This window comes from Ursus maritimus, unplaced genomic scaffold (assembly GCF_017311325.1).
Source record: "Ursus maritimus isolate PB19 unplaced genomic scaffold, ASM1731132v1 scaffold_21, whole genome shotgun sequence".
NCBI lineage: Eukaryota > Metazoa > Chordata > Mammalia > Carnivora > Ursidae > Ursus > Ursus maritimus.
Genome location: NW_024424564.1, coordinates 53,743,148 through 53,757,200, shown reverse-complemented (window position 1 = coordinate 53,757,200; position 14,053 = coordinate 53,743,148). Strand labels below are relative to the sequence as shown.

The 14,053-nt window shown below is 55.3% G+C and overlaps 1 protein-coding gene across 1 annotated transcript in view; it reads left to right on the top strand.

The window, feature by feature from the left end:
• CELSR1 (cadherin EGF LAG seven-pass G-type receptor 1) overlaps positions 1-14,053 on the top strand; it is a 136,573-nt gene that overhangs the window by 20,288 nt on the left and 102,232 nt on the right. The gene's annotated exons all lie outside the window — the stretch shown is intronic.

Below are 14,053 nucleotides of genomic sequence, written 5' to 3'. Positions count from 1 at the left end.
GGGGGGGGCCCCTTCCGGAACCGCCAGACTGTCCTTGGTCCCTACGTGTGGCTCAGCCCCCATCTTCTTCACCTGGGGCCCTTCCACCTGGACTGGACAGATAAGGCTGGGCCTGAGGTTTTAGTCAACCTTCACATCCTGTTCCTAAATAGAATTCTGCCCCCCAGTATCTCCCTTCCCAGAGCCTCAGCCGTGGATCTGTCAGCACCAGCTTGGAGACTTGGCTCCGAGGTGGAGTTTCCTCCCAGTGAGCTCCTGCACTGGAAGCCCACCCGGGTCACCTGGGTCACCGGGACCCTTCCTTCGGGTACTTGTTCACGGGCTGGATGCCCGGAGGCGGCCTGGAAGTCAGGGTGCCGGCCCCTGCAACCCCTGCAGCCTCCTTGTCATCTTGTGAGCAGCCCTGCGCCCCGCTGTCCCCATCACCCCGTGCAAGACCTTGCCCTGCCCGGGCAGCCTACTCTAAGCCAGGTGTCCTTCCTGTGACCTTCTGGCAGCCATCAGCATCCTAGAGCTTGGCCGGTCCGCCCACGGGCTCGCTCAGTAACACCTATGTGCTCTGCACGGGTGGGTGAGGCCAGTCGGGTGAGCGTGCATCCCGGGGCGGGGGGTTAGTACTTCACCCAGGAAAACCTGACTCTCTGAGGCATTCCCTAGACTCTCCGGCTCTTCAGAAACTGGGTTTATTAACCAGATGAACCAGGCAGCGTCCGCTGGGGAAACAGCCTCCCGAGGGATTTCGAGCAGAAAGGGATCTGAGGGGGAAGGAATCAGGAGGGAATTGGGGCTGGAGGAGCAAAGGGGTGGCTGCTGCCACCTCTCTCCCCTCGGTCTCCGCCTCTGTGCCCTGGGCACAGGTGCTGTCACCCTCTCTGGGCTGTCCGTGCCCCCCAGGGCTTGGACTAGGTCAGCAGAACTCTCCAAAAGAGATCCGAGTGAGAAATGAAAACACCCCAACCCCGTGCCCTGGGGACGGCAGGGGCAGGGCTTCTGCGGGAGCTCACGGGGGTGCAGAGCCGAGAGCTGAGTGTGGAGGTATCTGTGTGGGCCCCCCGTCCCACGGGGTCGTGCCTGTGATGGTGACCCCGAGTTCTGAAGGCGACACGGGCTCTGGTGTGGGGCTCGAGTGGGTGCCAGGAGGCCCAGAGCGGAGCGGGGTGCTCACCTGCCAGGCTCGAGGGCTGCGGGTGCAGGCAGGCATCCCTGGGTGGGCGGGGGCTCCGGGCTTTTCCTGTAGGGACTCGCGCTTGCTGGAGGCGTGGGGGTGACTCAGGCGGTGAGGCCGGGGCCGTGGCTCGTTTTTCTGCATAGCCGAGCTGTGAGCCGGCTCCTCGCTCGGACCCCACGGGGCAGAGGGACTTCTGCAGGTGCTGCCGCTCTTGACGCTGGGAGGGGGACGCTGGAGGGAGCGGCCTGGAGAGTGGCCATCGTCCTGCCTCCCCCCAGGGATCTGCTAATGACCGATGCCCATGGGGTGTCCTTGAGCCATATGCCCCCCCAGGACTGGTTCTCTCTGACTCGTAGCCAGGCAGGGCTCAGGCCTCGGGATCAGAACGTGGACTGGGCCTCAGAGAGGGGACTGTTTCAGGGTGGGGGCTTCTGTGTCACGCAGGTTAGCAGTTCACGTGTGGCTTAACTAGGACAGGCAGGCGCCTCCCTAGCTGGCCCCTGGCACTGTCATCTTGGGGTCTCAGTCCCCCCTCCCAGGTGGTGCGGGGTCCTGCTGGGTGGGGGCAGGTGCGTCGTCAAAGTTCCGTCCTCAGCGCTGGTGGCTGGGAGGTGGGAGAAGGGTAGAGGCGCCAAGGGAAGCGCTGGGACAAGCTGTGAGTAGGACATCTGCATGGTCTTCATGTGGCTTTCGATGTTCGATTGAGCGTTCGTCGAGAGGTCTGTGTGCGGGTGAGTGTGCGCGGGATGGACAGACGGACAGGATGGAAGCGTGCTCCAGGCCACGGCCCGCCCTGGCTGGTGTGCAGGGGGTGGGGGTCCAGCCGAGCAGCCCCCCAGCCCCCCTCGATGATCTTTGCTCCTGACGATTTAAGGGGAGGGTGTGGCTGCAAGTGCGCAAGCTGGAACTGCAGTGAGTGGGATCCCTCCGCGTCGGCGTAGACGTTTTGTGGAACTGCTGCGGACCTGTCAGTGTGGACACGGGTGGGGCTGACCCGGGCTTCCCGAGAAACCTGACTCAGGCCCCTCTGTGCGGGAATGGTTCTGAACGTGGATTTTAGCTCCTTGCCGATTTACAGACTGTCCTGCACACGGTTCCCCTCGTACCGTCTGATTTACGGAGGATTAAAATCGGCAGGGAGACCCTGCGGTTCCTTGGAGGCGGGGGCCCCGGGCTCGGGGCGGGGATGTGCCAGCTCAGGGACCTCAGGGCGGAAATGACTTGTCCTTCCCCGAAGGCAGCAGGATGCCAAGCGTGTCATGGCAGAAAGAGTTGATGTTGGGAAGAAAAAGGGAGGAATCCGTCACTCCACAGTTATGTGGCCCAGGCAAGGGGACACGTTCATTCAATGCCTGGGCTGAGTTTCGAGAAGGGAGGCGGGTAATTGGATCTAATTATCCAGAGACGCTTGCAGGGCTGGCAGCGCCTGGACGCTGAGGGCGCCCGGGGCCCCCCGACCCTCCGCCTGCCTGCCCGCTCTTCCCGCTCCCTCCGCCCTGCGCCCTCAGTGTCACCTCCGGGCTGCCCCATCAGGCCTCGGGGGTCCCGGGGGACTGTGGCCCTGCAGAGTGTCAGCCCCACTGCCCCGGTCATCCCAGGCCCCGGCATCTCACGGCTCTCGTTGCTGCAGATGCCCCGCCCGAGGTGAGGACATGGTCAGTGTTTTTTGAATGAATGACCGAAAGCATATGCCAAAGAGAGCACAGTTAATATTGTGTTACAGGATAGAACAAAAGGAGAGGTTTACCCCAGGTCCCGCTTGCCTGGGGGAGCCATGACACTGTGACCAGCGGTGGGCTGTGTGGACTCTCAGGACCCAGGAGCGCCCTGGGGGTGTGCCTGCTTGTGCTGGTCGCCTGCGTTTTTTTCTCTGTATTAATCGTATTTTTGAAAACAAAACCAACAAGACTGCCAAGCAGACATATCACGAGGAGGGCCAGCACCATCTATTTTTAGTTTTTTAAAGCTTTATTAGAGGTTATTAATAGAAGTTGGTTTTCAGAAACAAAAACATGTTTGGTTCGTTCACAACGAGAGGCATGCTCATTCTAGAAAGCTCTAGCAGTACAGAAAAGCATAAGGGAGAAAGCAGGAAATCACCCCAAACCCTAAGCCCCGACAGAGCAAGTCCTCACTGACCTTTTGGTTTAAGTCACGGTTTTTCCTCTGCGCGTTCGGGCCTCTCCCGTGGCCGTGGCCGTGTGCTTGCCGAGAGGAAGGTGGCTTTCCTGCTTCTCAGAAAGTGACCCTGGGGCTCATCCTGGATGGGCCACATGCCTCCCTCCGGCCCTGGCGGGCAGGGTCGTCACGGCGACGGCCCTCCCTGAGCCTTCAGGGGGCACCTCTGGGGCGGGGGCACTGAAGGGCCGTCCCTTTGTCCCGGGACAGCGGGCCCTGAAGGATGGTTTGTGTGTCCGGCTCACTTTAATTACCTTGGAGGGACGCCCCAGGAGGGGGGCCCCAGTCCCCTTGGGATGAGCCCGGCAGCCAAGGCGTCTCTTGCTTAAAGGTTCAGGCTTAGATCCCTCGCTTTGAAACAGTCATTAGGTTGTTTCACAGCAGAAGACCTTAGCTGCTGTGGCTTCACTTCAACGGACGGGCCAGAGGTAGCCTCTGCGGACAGCGCCCGGAGGCCCATCCCTGCGTGCTGGACGGTTCAGGGCCAGCCCGGCTCACTGGTTACACAGCCAGCTCCTGTGCGTCTCTGTGTCCTGTCACCCACTGCCCTGGAAGGGACACGTTCCCTCTCCCGGGCTCCCTCTCCTCCCTGGCCCGGGTGCTGCACGTGACGAGGGGCCTTCCTGGAAGAGGCGGCAAGCTCCAGCTTGGTCAGCAGTGTCCCCTGAGAGGGACGTGGTTGGGACTGAATGGAGGAGAGGAGGGCTCCGGGGTCCTTCACGCCTCCTTGGATGGGCCACATACTCAACAGACAGCCTGCTGTGTGCGGGTGAGGACCAGCCCCTGGGCTGTCCCCTGGTCAGCCCCCAAAGGTGGCCCTCCCTCAGAGGGCTTTCCCTGCACCGGCTCCCTGAGGCCAGCCCCTCCCCAGGAGCCACAGAGTTCCTCTCCCTGCCTCTGTCCGTCCCCAGAGCAGGCCTGCCCCCCTGGGCGGTGTTGACATTTGCGGCTGGGGCGGTCTCTGTGGCGGGGTTGGCCCCACCGTGGTGGGATTTGGAACAGTATCCCTGGCCTCCACCCGCTATGTACCAGTCACTGCCCCTGAGTCGTGACAACCAAACATGTCTCCAGACGTCACCACGTGTCCCCAGCCCCCCTACACCGAGATGACTGCCCTCGAGCCAGGCAGCCCACCCAGAGGGCCAGCTCCAAGTCTGTCGGGTCACCCTGTGACTCCTCTGTGCCTGGCCTGGCCCCCAGCACTGGGGGCCCCCAGGAAACCTGTGGGGTCACGGTATGTATGGTCTGGTGGGTTTGGCCTGGGACCGGTTGCATTACGTCAGTGCAGGATGGTAAAGCACCAAAGAGAGGTCCAGCCCCGGGTCCCGGGTCCCAGGTGGAGACACTGGCTCAGCCCAGCCCCACCTGGCTCTATGATTTGGGGTGCCCATCACCCTCTCTGAGCCCCAGTCTCCTCGTCAGTAAAGGGCTGTGATGAGTGTCCCTGTGTGGACATCATGAGTACATGGGTCCCGCGTGTCCTGTCCCTCCTGTGCCCCCGTCTCATCCCTGTGATGGAGGACAGCCTGGCTATGCTCAGACTCCCAGGACCTGGCCCGGAAACTTGCTGCCCAGCGGGGTGTCTACAGCCTCCTGGCCCCCAGCCCCTCCTCACCCACTGCAGATCCTGGGGGCACTGCTGACGGACGCAGGGACAGGGCACCCGGGAGCCGTTTCACATTAGGACGATGTCTTTAAAATGGAGCAGAGAGGGGTGCCTGGGTGGCACAGCGGTTAAGCGTCTGCCTTCGGCTCGGGGCGTGATCCCGGTGTTGTGGGGTCAAGCCCCACATCAGGCTCCTCCGCTATGAGCCTGCTTCTTCCTCTCCCACTCCCCCTGCTTGTGTTCCCTCTCTCGCTGGCTGTCTCTATCTCTGTCGAATAAATAAATAAAATCTTTAAAAAATAAAAATAAAAAAAAAATAAAATAAAATGGAGCAGAGAAGACACTGGATGCTGGCTGTCCTGCCTGGACAGAGGCTGTGGTGGCAAAGTGAAGGGAAACGACACCGGGAGAGCCCCGGCGTTCTGGAGCCTTCCGGGGACACAGAGGTTGTCCTCACGTTCTCCGTGTCCCATGCGGCCGGGGGAGGCAGCTGATGCCCGGCTGGCCTGCCTGTGGTCCCGTCCGTGTCCCAGGTCCCCAGACGCAGGGCTGGCTCAGCTCCCAGGGCACACTCTGTCGGTGGGGTCTTCCCAGCTGCCCCGGGGGGCAGGTGCTGTTTATAGATTGTGGAACATAGTCCAAGATCGGACGTTTCTAAATTTCAGCCAAACCGAGGCTCGTGTGGATCCGTGGAGAGAAGCGAACTCTGGAACTGGGGCTGGCAGGAGAGACCCAAGCAGGCAGCTGCGGTGGGGAAGGGGGGCCGCGGTAGGGGCGTCAGGGACACTCGGAATTTGGCAAGTAAGCGATGTGCTTTAGGGAGGAGAGGGGCCCATGCATGTGAGAAATGCCACACGATGAAGGCCCTTCCAGGGGGGCTTGGAGGGGCTGGCAGGGGCCGTGACACCAGCAGGTGACAGGTCTGACCTGACAGGTGCCCCGCTGCCCAGCTCCCCATGCATGAGTACTTGCAAGCGCGTGTCCTGCACCGAGCGGGTGCACCTGGCCTGCCTTCCAGAAGCTTCCATCCAGGAGACAAGTCAGCGAGGTGACTCCTGGTCTCCCCTCAAACTGCGGCGGGCACTGGGAGCTTGACAGACCCCGTCCCCCCGCAGGCCTTCCCGGGGCCCCTGGCTGCTGCCCGGAGGGTGTCCATTGGCGCTGGATTTCCGGTGTTTGGAAGTCGTGCCCTGTGTGTGCACGGTGCATCCAAGCGGTGCAGACGACCGAGCGGGAAGCCCCCGCCCCAGCCCCTGTTCCCCGTTACCCGGCATCTTGCAAAGAGATCTTGGCGTCTGGCTGCACGTGGACGGTGGCACAGAGATCGGAGTCAGAACACAGCTCCTGGTTTTGGCCAGTCTGTGTGTCGTCAGCTTGGCGCGGCGGCTGTGTCTCACTGGGAGCCGTGCACCCCGAAGGCTGTTCTAGAACCTAAATGTTGATGTTCTAGGAACATCCTCCCTGAGGAAGGGGCCTCGGAAGAGGGTGAGAATTCCAGGGGGTAGAACACCTGTCTGCACTTGCGGGGACTTGGGTGGGGCGGGGGACAGAAGGGCTCAGCGGGCCCCCGTTAGCTGGACTCTGGATGGTCTCAGATCTGGGAAGGGAAGGGTTGAGCTGGGTCTGGAAAATGGAGGGGAGCAAAGGCATCTGAGGAGGAGGGACGGGCTTCCTCCCTGGAGCCGCTGGGCTGTCGGGACTGCTGTTCTTCCAGGGGCACAGGGGCTCTGAGGCTCTGCTTATCGGTCCTTCGGGAACCAGCAGTCAGTGATGTCGTTTTGGGGGCAGGGGTAGGATGGGTGAAAGAGATTTATTTTGTTTTTAAAACATTCTTAAGAATCTTGCTAATCAAAAAAAAAGTAAGGTGATGTGAAAATTCAGATGATCAGAAATGCAGACTAGAAAACCAAACCAAGGGGCGCCTGGGTGGCACAGCGGTTAAGCGTCTGCCTTCGGCTCAGGGCGTGATCCCAGAGTCCTGGGATCGAGTCCCACATCAGGCTCCTCCGCTGGGAGCCTGCTTCTTCCTCTCCCACTCCCCCTGCTTGTGTTCCCTCTCTCGCTGGCTGTCTCTCTCTCTGTCCAATAAATAAATTTAAGTAAAAAAAAAAAAAAAAAAGAAAACCAAACCAACGTTTTCTGCTTACCCTGCATACGTTTCCCTCTGGGTGTAAACGTGTAGTGTTTCTGCATTTCCCCCATGCCCCCCAAGTGCAGCTTGCTTTGTGCACGAGTCAGTGGGCTCCCGTCCCGGCATATGAGGACCCATCCACCCTGCTCTTCTCAGTCCTGGTGACATTTGCAGTTGTGTGAGTAAAACGTGTTGTGTTCGGTCAGTTGCCACTTATTGTATATTTGTTTCCGGATCCCCCTTTTTCTCTGAGTGTTGCAGCAAAGATTAGTGTGGGGTGTGTGTTTTTGACTTTGAGGTTATCCTGAATAATAGATTTCTAGACATGAAATTATTGGTGCCGAAATTCTGCTCACTGTATTCGGATAACCTTGGTCAAATTGCCTTCAGAAAGTTTGTAGTGATTGACGCCAGAAGGAGCAGTGTTTGAAAACCCTCGGTGGTTGTATCGTCATTGCAAAGAGAAGTCTTTCTCATCTTTTCTAATCCTACAGGCAAAAAACAAATGTCTTCTTTTCTTGATTTGTGTCCTTCTTTAGGGAAAAGGAGCAGCGTTGCATGTCCATCCATCATCCTAATCCTTCTGAAAATTGCCAGTTTGTTTTCACAGATTGCTTCGCTTTTACTGATTTACAGGTATTCTTTGTAGATTTAAAATACACCTGCAAGTACATGGATATATATCGATTTACATTTACTCTTTAATTGATACGTGTTTGTATTTTTTTAACTTCTTGCACATATTTTTGTGCAATTTTGTATTTTTCTTGTAATTGATGGTATCTTTTCAACCTGACCCTGTGGGTCTTTAATGTTTTTGTTGTAAACCCATTTTCATTTATGGCTTCTGCGTGCCCTGGGACAACGCTCAAGCTCCTTGGGCCCCAGTTTCTGTTTTTTAAAGCTGCCGACCTTGCAGGGCTGCTTGAGGACTAGGTGCAGGAGAGATGACGTTGTCCAGCCGTCAGCACCTCACCTAGCCTCCGGCCCCTTGGCTGCTCCTTGTTGGGAACTGACCGCTGCCACCACCGGTCGAGTTCTCTCCGGCAGTGACCACCGGTGGCCCCATCGTGGGGTGATGGGAAGACAGGGAGCCTCCAGCCGACTCGCCACCCGGATGGCCGGCTACTAGGAAGCAGACAAAGTCTGGTTGCAGCTCCGGGCCTGCAGCCTCAGTGTCCTGTAGCTGCCCAGTGACATCTGGCATGAAAAGGCATTGGAAGCAGATGCTGAATCTTCTAGAACAGGCTCCGGCTGACCTCCTGGCAGCAGAAAGGCCCTGGTGACTGATTAAATACCACCAGACCATGGGCAGGTGGGATTCGTGGGTGCAGGGCTCCATTCCCAGGGGGTCAGGCTCTGAGCCTGCCGGGGTCGGAGCTGCCGTATTGTTAGAAGAATCGGTACATCGAGAGCCACGATGTCACCAGGAAAGAGCCTCTCAGGGACAGAGACGGGAGAGCGTCCTGGAGTTGCCACTGGAGTGGCAGGTCCAGTGAGAGGCCTTCAGCTGCTGACCAAGTGCCCCGGGGCGCGGGTTTCCGGGGAGCTCTGAGAAAGGTACCTAACGGAGCCGCTCAGGTGTGAGTGTCTGCACGGCTCAGGCTCTCCTCGAAGTACGTGAACATCACTCCTCCCTGTCCTACCTCCGACGGAGCGTGCGTTCTGTCAAAAACATCTCCCTCCTGATTTTTCTAGTTGTTCTGTAGTTCAAATTAAGGGGGGAAAGTCAGAAGTAGAAGGTGGGGATGGATGTGGGGTTCAGATGTCACTTACCCGGTGACCTTGGGTTTGTCATGTAACCTCTCAGAACCTTGATTTTCTTGTGTGACAAATGGGGACCGTGGTTCTCATTTCACAGGTGTTTGCAAAGGGTCTCGCAAAGTATCGGCCATGCCCCGTGCCGCGTCAGGGCTCTGGGAGAGTCACCCTTGTCACTAGTGATTTCTAGAGCTTATTGCCCAATAAAACGTCCTGTTTTCTATGAGTGCTTTTCTGCATCGTGAGAGAACCTGTCAGGAGCTTGCCCTGCTCCCTGAGAGTAGGGGCGAGTCCCAAATCGCTCGGACGTTGTGTGTCTTCACCGGTGCTTCCCTGAATGATGATGGCCCGATAATTCGATTTTACCTTCTCTTCAAGTCAAGGAAGCTCACAGTTATGCCGCAGGGGATTTAAGAAATATGCAGTAATTCTGGGGCGCCTGGGTGGCACAGCGGTTGGGTGTCTGCCTTCGGCTCAGGGCGTGATCCCGGCGTTATGGGATCAAGCCCCACATCAGGCTCTTCTGCTGGGAGCCTGCTTCTTCCTCTCCCACTCCCCTGCTGTGTTCCCTCTCTCGCTGGCTGTCTCTCTCTCTGTCGAATAAATAAATAAATAAATCTTAAAAAAAAAAAGAAATATGCAGTAATTCTTTCTGGGGAGCTAGTCCCTGAGTTACCAGAAAGAGGCGGTCAGTTATTTCTCATTGGAGATGTTCAAACATCACAGGGCGATGTTGGTTTTAAAATGGCATTTCCAGGGCGCCTGCGTGGCTCAGCTGGTGGAGTGATTCAGGGTTGTGAGTTCGAGCCCTGCAGTGGGCCTGCACCCTACTTAAAAAAATACTTTAAAAAATAAATGAATAAAACGTTTCAGTTCTCCCTTTGTAGAGTCTTAAACTGTGGCGTTAGGTACGTGGCTGGGGAACGCCTGGTGCCTGGGCTCTGAGCAGCCCCCACCGGCCCGACGAGCACACAGGGCCACTTTGCCTGGGTCACGCATGGTGGCTGCTGGCCCTTGGGGTGCTCCTGTCTCCCCGACACCAGGCGAGCGTTTCATTGTGCACTTGAATGCCTGCAAGCGGCCTGGAGTGTAGACGGCAGGATGGTTCTAAAGTACACTTCCAGAAGAGAAGGACTGAGCGCCCGCAGAGTCATTGTTGTAAATTCCCCCAAAGATCCAGAAGCCCAGGTGTGGGCCGCCGGGCCTCTGTTCTTTTGTGACAAGTTATGGCGTCATTTACACCCCCTTTGGAAGTGGGAGCCCGCGTCACTTTGCCAGTGGCCTTTGTGCTGGGCTTCCATTCAGCCCGCCCAGTCATCTGAATAGGCCCTGAGCCGCCCGCTGTCATTGTCCCCAGGGTTACTCATCAACGCGGGGCTGCTCGTTTCCGTGGTTACCGCCGAGCTCTGAATGTGACCCCAGCCTTGGGGGAGGGGCTGCAGCCTCGCCATATAAAAGGGCACCTCCAGCAGGAGTTGAAACCCTGCACCCGGGGTTTTGCTGCTGTGACCCGGGAACTTTCCTTGTGTCCCCTGCGTCCCTCGTCCCTCGGGGGCTGTGAGCCCAGTTTTCCCGTTAGAGCAGCGCTGTGGGCCTGGGGCGAGGGGGTGGCCTGGAGGAGGGCGAGCAGGGCTTTGCTGTAGGAGGGGCTTGAGCCGTGCACCTGGAGGCCTGGGGGCCTGAGGCGAAAGCAGAGGAGGTCTGGCGTTGGGCCAGGGGTGCTGGGGGTGCTCACTCGCCGGGCGTCCAAGTTCCCTTGGAAGGAACACCCCGTGCTCCTGCCTGGGGGGGTGGTGTCCCTGTTCTTGCTGTTGTAACAAAGTCGTGAGTATCCTTGGACAGCCGTCTTTGTGCATCTTCACCCCGGCTCCCTGAAAACAGACGGACACACAGAAGTGGATTTGCCGTGTCGGAGTGTATGGGGTGTTTACGTTTTGATCAAATCGCCAGATGGTCTTCTAGAGACACATTGCCGTTCTTGCCACAGAGGCTTGTTGGCTTGTGTTCTTTCCCAAGCTTGATGTTGGCACCGTCTGAGATGCTTGCCCACCTGCCGGGTGAAAAATAACCCATTGTTCGGTTTTTACCTTTCTCGGATTCCTTCGAAGGGGAGCTTCTTTTCCAATACGTGTGTATGGCGTTAGCGTTTCTTCTGTGGCCAGTTCCTCGGCTCTTTCCAGGTGGTTTCCGCTTGGGGTTGAGCATCCCAGCTCCAAGGCCATAGGGTGTCCAATGTGTTAGCTCAGTGTTTTCCAGTCCTGTCGCCCTGTCACGCCTGGCTCTGTTGCGGGGGAGGTGGTGTGAAGCGAATGATGTTTTTCCCAACTGTCTCAACACCTTTATTTGCGGACCCCACGCCCCTCCCCTTTATCACAAATGGCAGCGCCCCGCAGCGTCCCGCGTCGCCGTTCCTAGCCCACACCACCGTGCTGTTTGAATTACAGGTGCATTAGGGCGTGTTCCGAAAGCCAGCTGTTTTTTCCATAATTTTCTTGGCCATGCTTATGGATTTTCTCTTCCTCTTTTTTATTTATTTATTTATTTATTTGCAAGAGAGAGAGAAAGCGAACATGAACCGGGGGGGGGGGCAGAGGGAGAGAGAGAAGCAGACTCTCTGCTGAGCAGGGAGCCCGACATGGGACTCGATCCCAGGACCCTGGGATCATGACCTGAGCCAAAGGCAGACTCTTCACCAACTGAGCCACCCAGGCGCCCTGGATCTCATCTGTGGGAACTTAATACTTTGTAAAGGTCTTTTGAATTAAATCCCCAGGGAATGTTTTAAAAAGGATTTATTTATTTATTTATTTGAGAGAGAGCATGAGCAGGGGGAGGGGCAGAGAGAATCTCAAGCAGACTCCCTGCTGAGGGTCGAGCCCGAGGTGGGGCTCGATCTCAGGACCTTGAGATCATGACCGGAGCCAAAATCGAGTAGGACGCTTAACCAGCTGAGCCACCGAGGCACCCCTCCCCTGGAAATTTTGGTGAGAATCACATTGTGTTTATGGATTATTTTGTGCAGTGGTTGAAGAGTGGTCCTCCCAAAAGATGCATGTTATCTAGAACCCGTGGATGTGACCTTACTGGAAAAGGGTCTGTGCACAGATAGTTAAGCTGAGTGAGGGTTTCAGGATGAGATTTTCTTGACTTAGGGTGGGCCCTAAATCCAATGACAAGTCCTGAGAAGAAGGGGGAGGGGGCACAGGGGGAAGACGACCCGTGAGGGCAGAGGCAGAGATTGATGGGGCAGCGCCAAGCCGAGGAACCCAAGGACTGCCAGCCACCACCAAAGCTGGGAACAGACAGGGAGCAGACTCTCTTTCGAGCCTCCGGGAGGAGCCAGTCCTGCCCAGCCAGCACCTTGATTTCCGACTTCTGGGCTCGTTGTCTGAGAGACTAACTTTCCGTAATTATGCCACGAGTTCATGTTAATTTGTATGGCAGCCACGGGAAACTAATACACTTTGGAACAAAGTGGTTTCTTCACAATGTTTTTCTTGTTAGAAACATGGTACCTTCCTCCATTCCTTAATATCTTTTGTTGTAGTAAGACTAACCATGTTTTCCACATACCTGTTTCACTTGGGGTTCATTTCTAGAGATTTTATGGGTTTTCCTGCTGTTGCGATAAAGACTCTCTTGTTTTCAGTTGCATTTTCTGACTGGCTTTTGCCGGGTGTTGAAAAGTGATGAATTTTTGTCCTATGATTTTGCACCTAACCACCTTCTCAAGCTCCCTTATTAATTAAAGTAATTTGCCGCTCGATTTCTCTAGGAGAGCTGTCGTGTTGATTCCTTATAAGGTAGCTTTTGTTTCTTTCTTTCAGCTCTTCCCCCCCCCCCGCCTTTTTTCTGTCTTCTTTCGTGGTCAGGTAGTCTTTACCCTCTCAGACCCTGTTTGTTTGTTCACCAGCAGGTTAGGACCTCCTGGCATGAAGTCCAATAGTGAGCTCTTGAGCAGAGAGACATGTGCTGATGCTACTTGGTGATTGGTTTGCTCAGTTCTGGCAGCTTGTGAAAATTTATATTCTCAGTCAATATTCATGTAATTTCTACTGTTTTACAAACTTTGTTTTAGATGCCAGGTATGCAACATTGTATTAGAAGTCTTAGCCAAGGCAGTAAGACAAGAAAAAAACAAACAAACCCAGATATAGCACTGCTTTATTATACATGATGACATTGCTATTATACACAGATGATACGGTTACATACAAGGAAAACCCAAAAGAATATGCAAATAAACGGTGGTACTGATTCAGCGCAATACTAACCAAAACCCATGTAAGTTTTATATGTATGTAAAATTTTATGTAAATTTTACATGTAAATAAAACTGGCTGAGAAGAGCCAGGTCAATCTTGAAAAAAAACAAGGTGGGGGAACCTGGTCTGCTGGACGCCAAGGCTTATTAGAAAGTCGCTGTAGTTAAGAGGGTCTGTCCGTGGCCGAGGATAGCCAGATAAGCTAGCCGAGTTGACTAAAGAGCCCAGAGAACAGACTGCACGTGTTTAAAAGCACAACTGATTGGGGTGCCTGGCTGGCTCAGGTGGTAGAGAGCATGTGACTCTTGATCTCAGGGTTGTAAGTTCAAGCCCCATGTTGGGATGGAGCCTACTTAAAAAAAAAAAAAAACACAGCTGATCAGGTAACAAGGAATAAATGAAGAAATCAGAGCTGTATTACACTCCATGAGGATAGTCTGTGCCTGCCTTTTTTTCTGAATTTGCTTCATTCTGAATATTCTCTTTTGACCTGTCTTCCAGTGTACTAACTTTCTCAAAAACTGGGTATAATCTATTCTTTTTTAAAAAATTTTATTTTAAAAAAAGATTTTACTTATGTATTTGAGAGAGAGAATGAGAGAGAACATGAGATGGGGGAGGGTCAGAGGGAGAAGCAGACTCCCTGCTAAACAGGGAGCCCAATGCAGGACTCGATCCCAGACTCCAGATCATGACCTGAGCCGAAGGCAGTTGCTTAACCAATTGAGCCACCCAGGCGCGCTAAAGATTTTATTTTTTAAGTGATCTCTTTAAGCACAACCCTGGGTATAGAGATCTGTTTAAGAATCGATCACTTCATGGGGCACTTCATTGTGCAGTCAGTCAAGCATCCGACTCTTGGTTTTGGCTCAGGTCGTGTTCTCAGGGTCATGAGGTTGAGCCTGGCATCTGCTTGAGATTCTCTCTCCTTCTTCCTCTTCTCC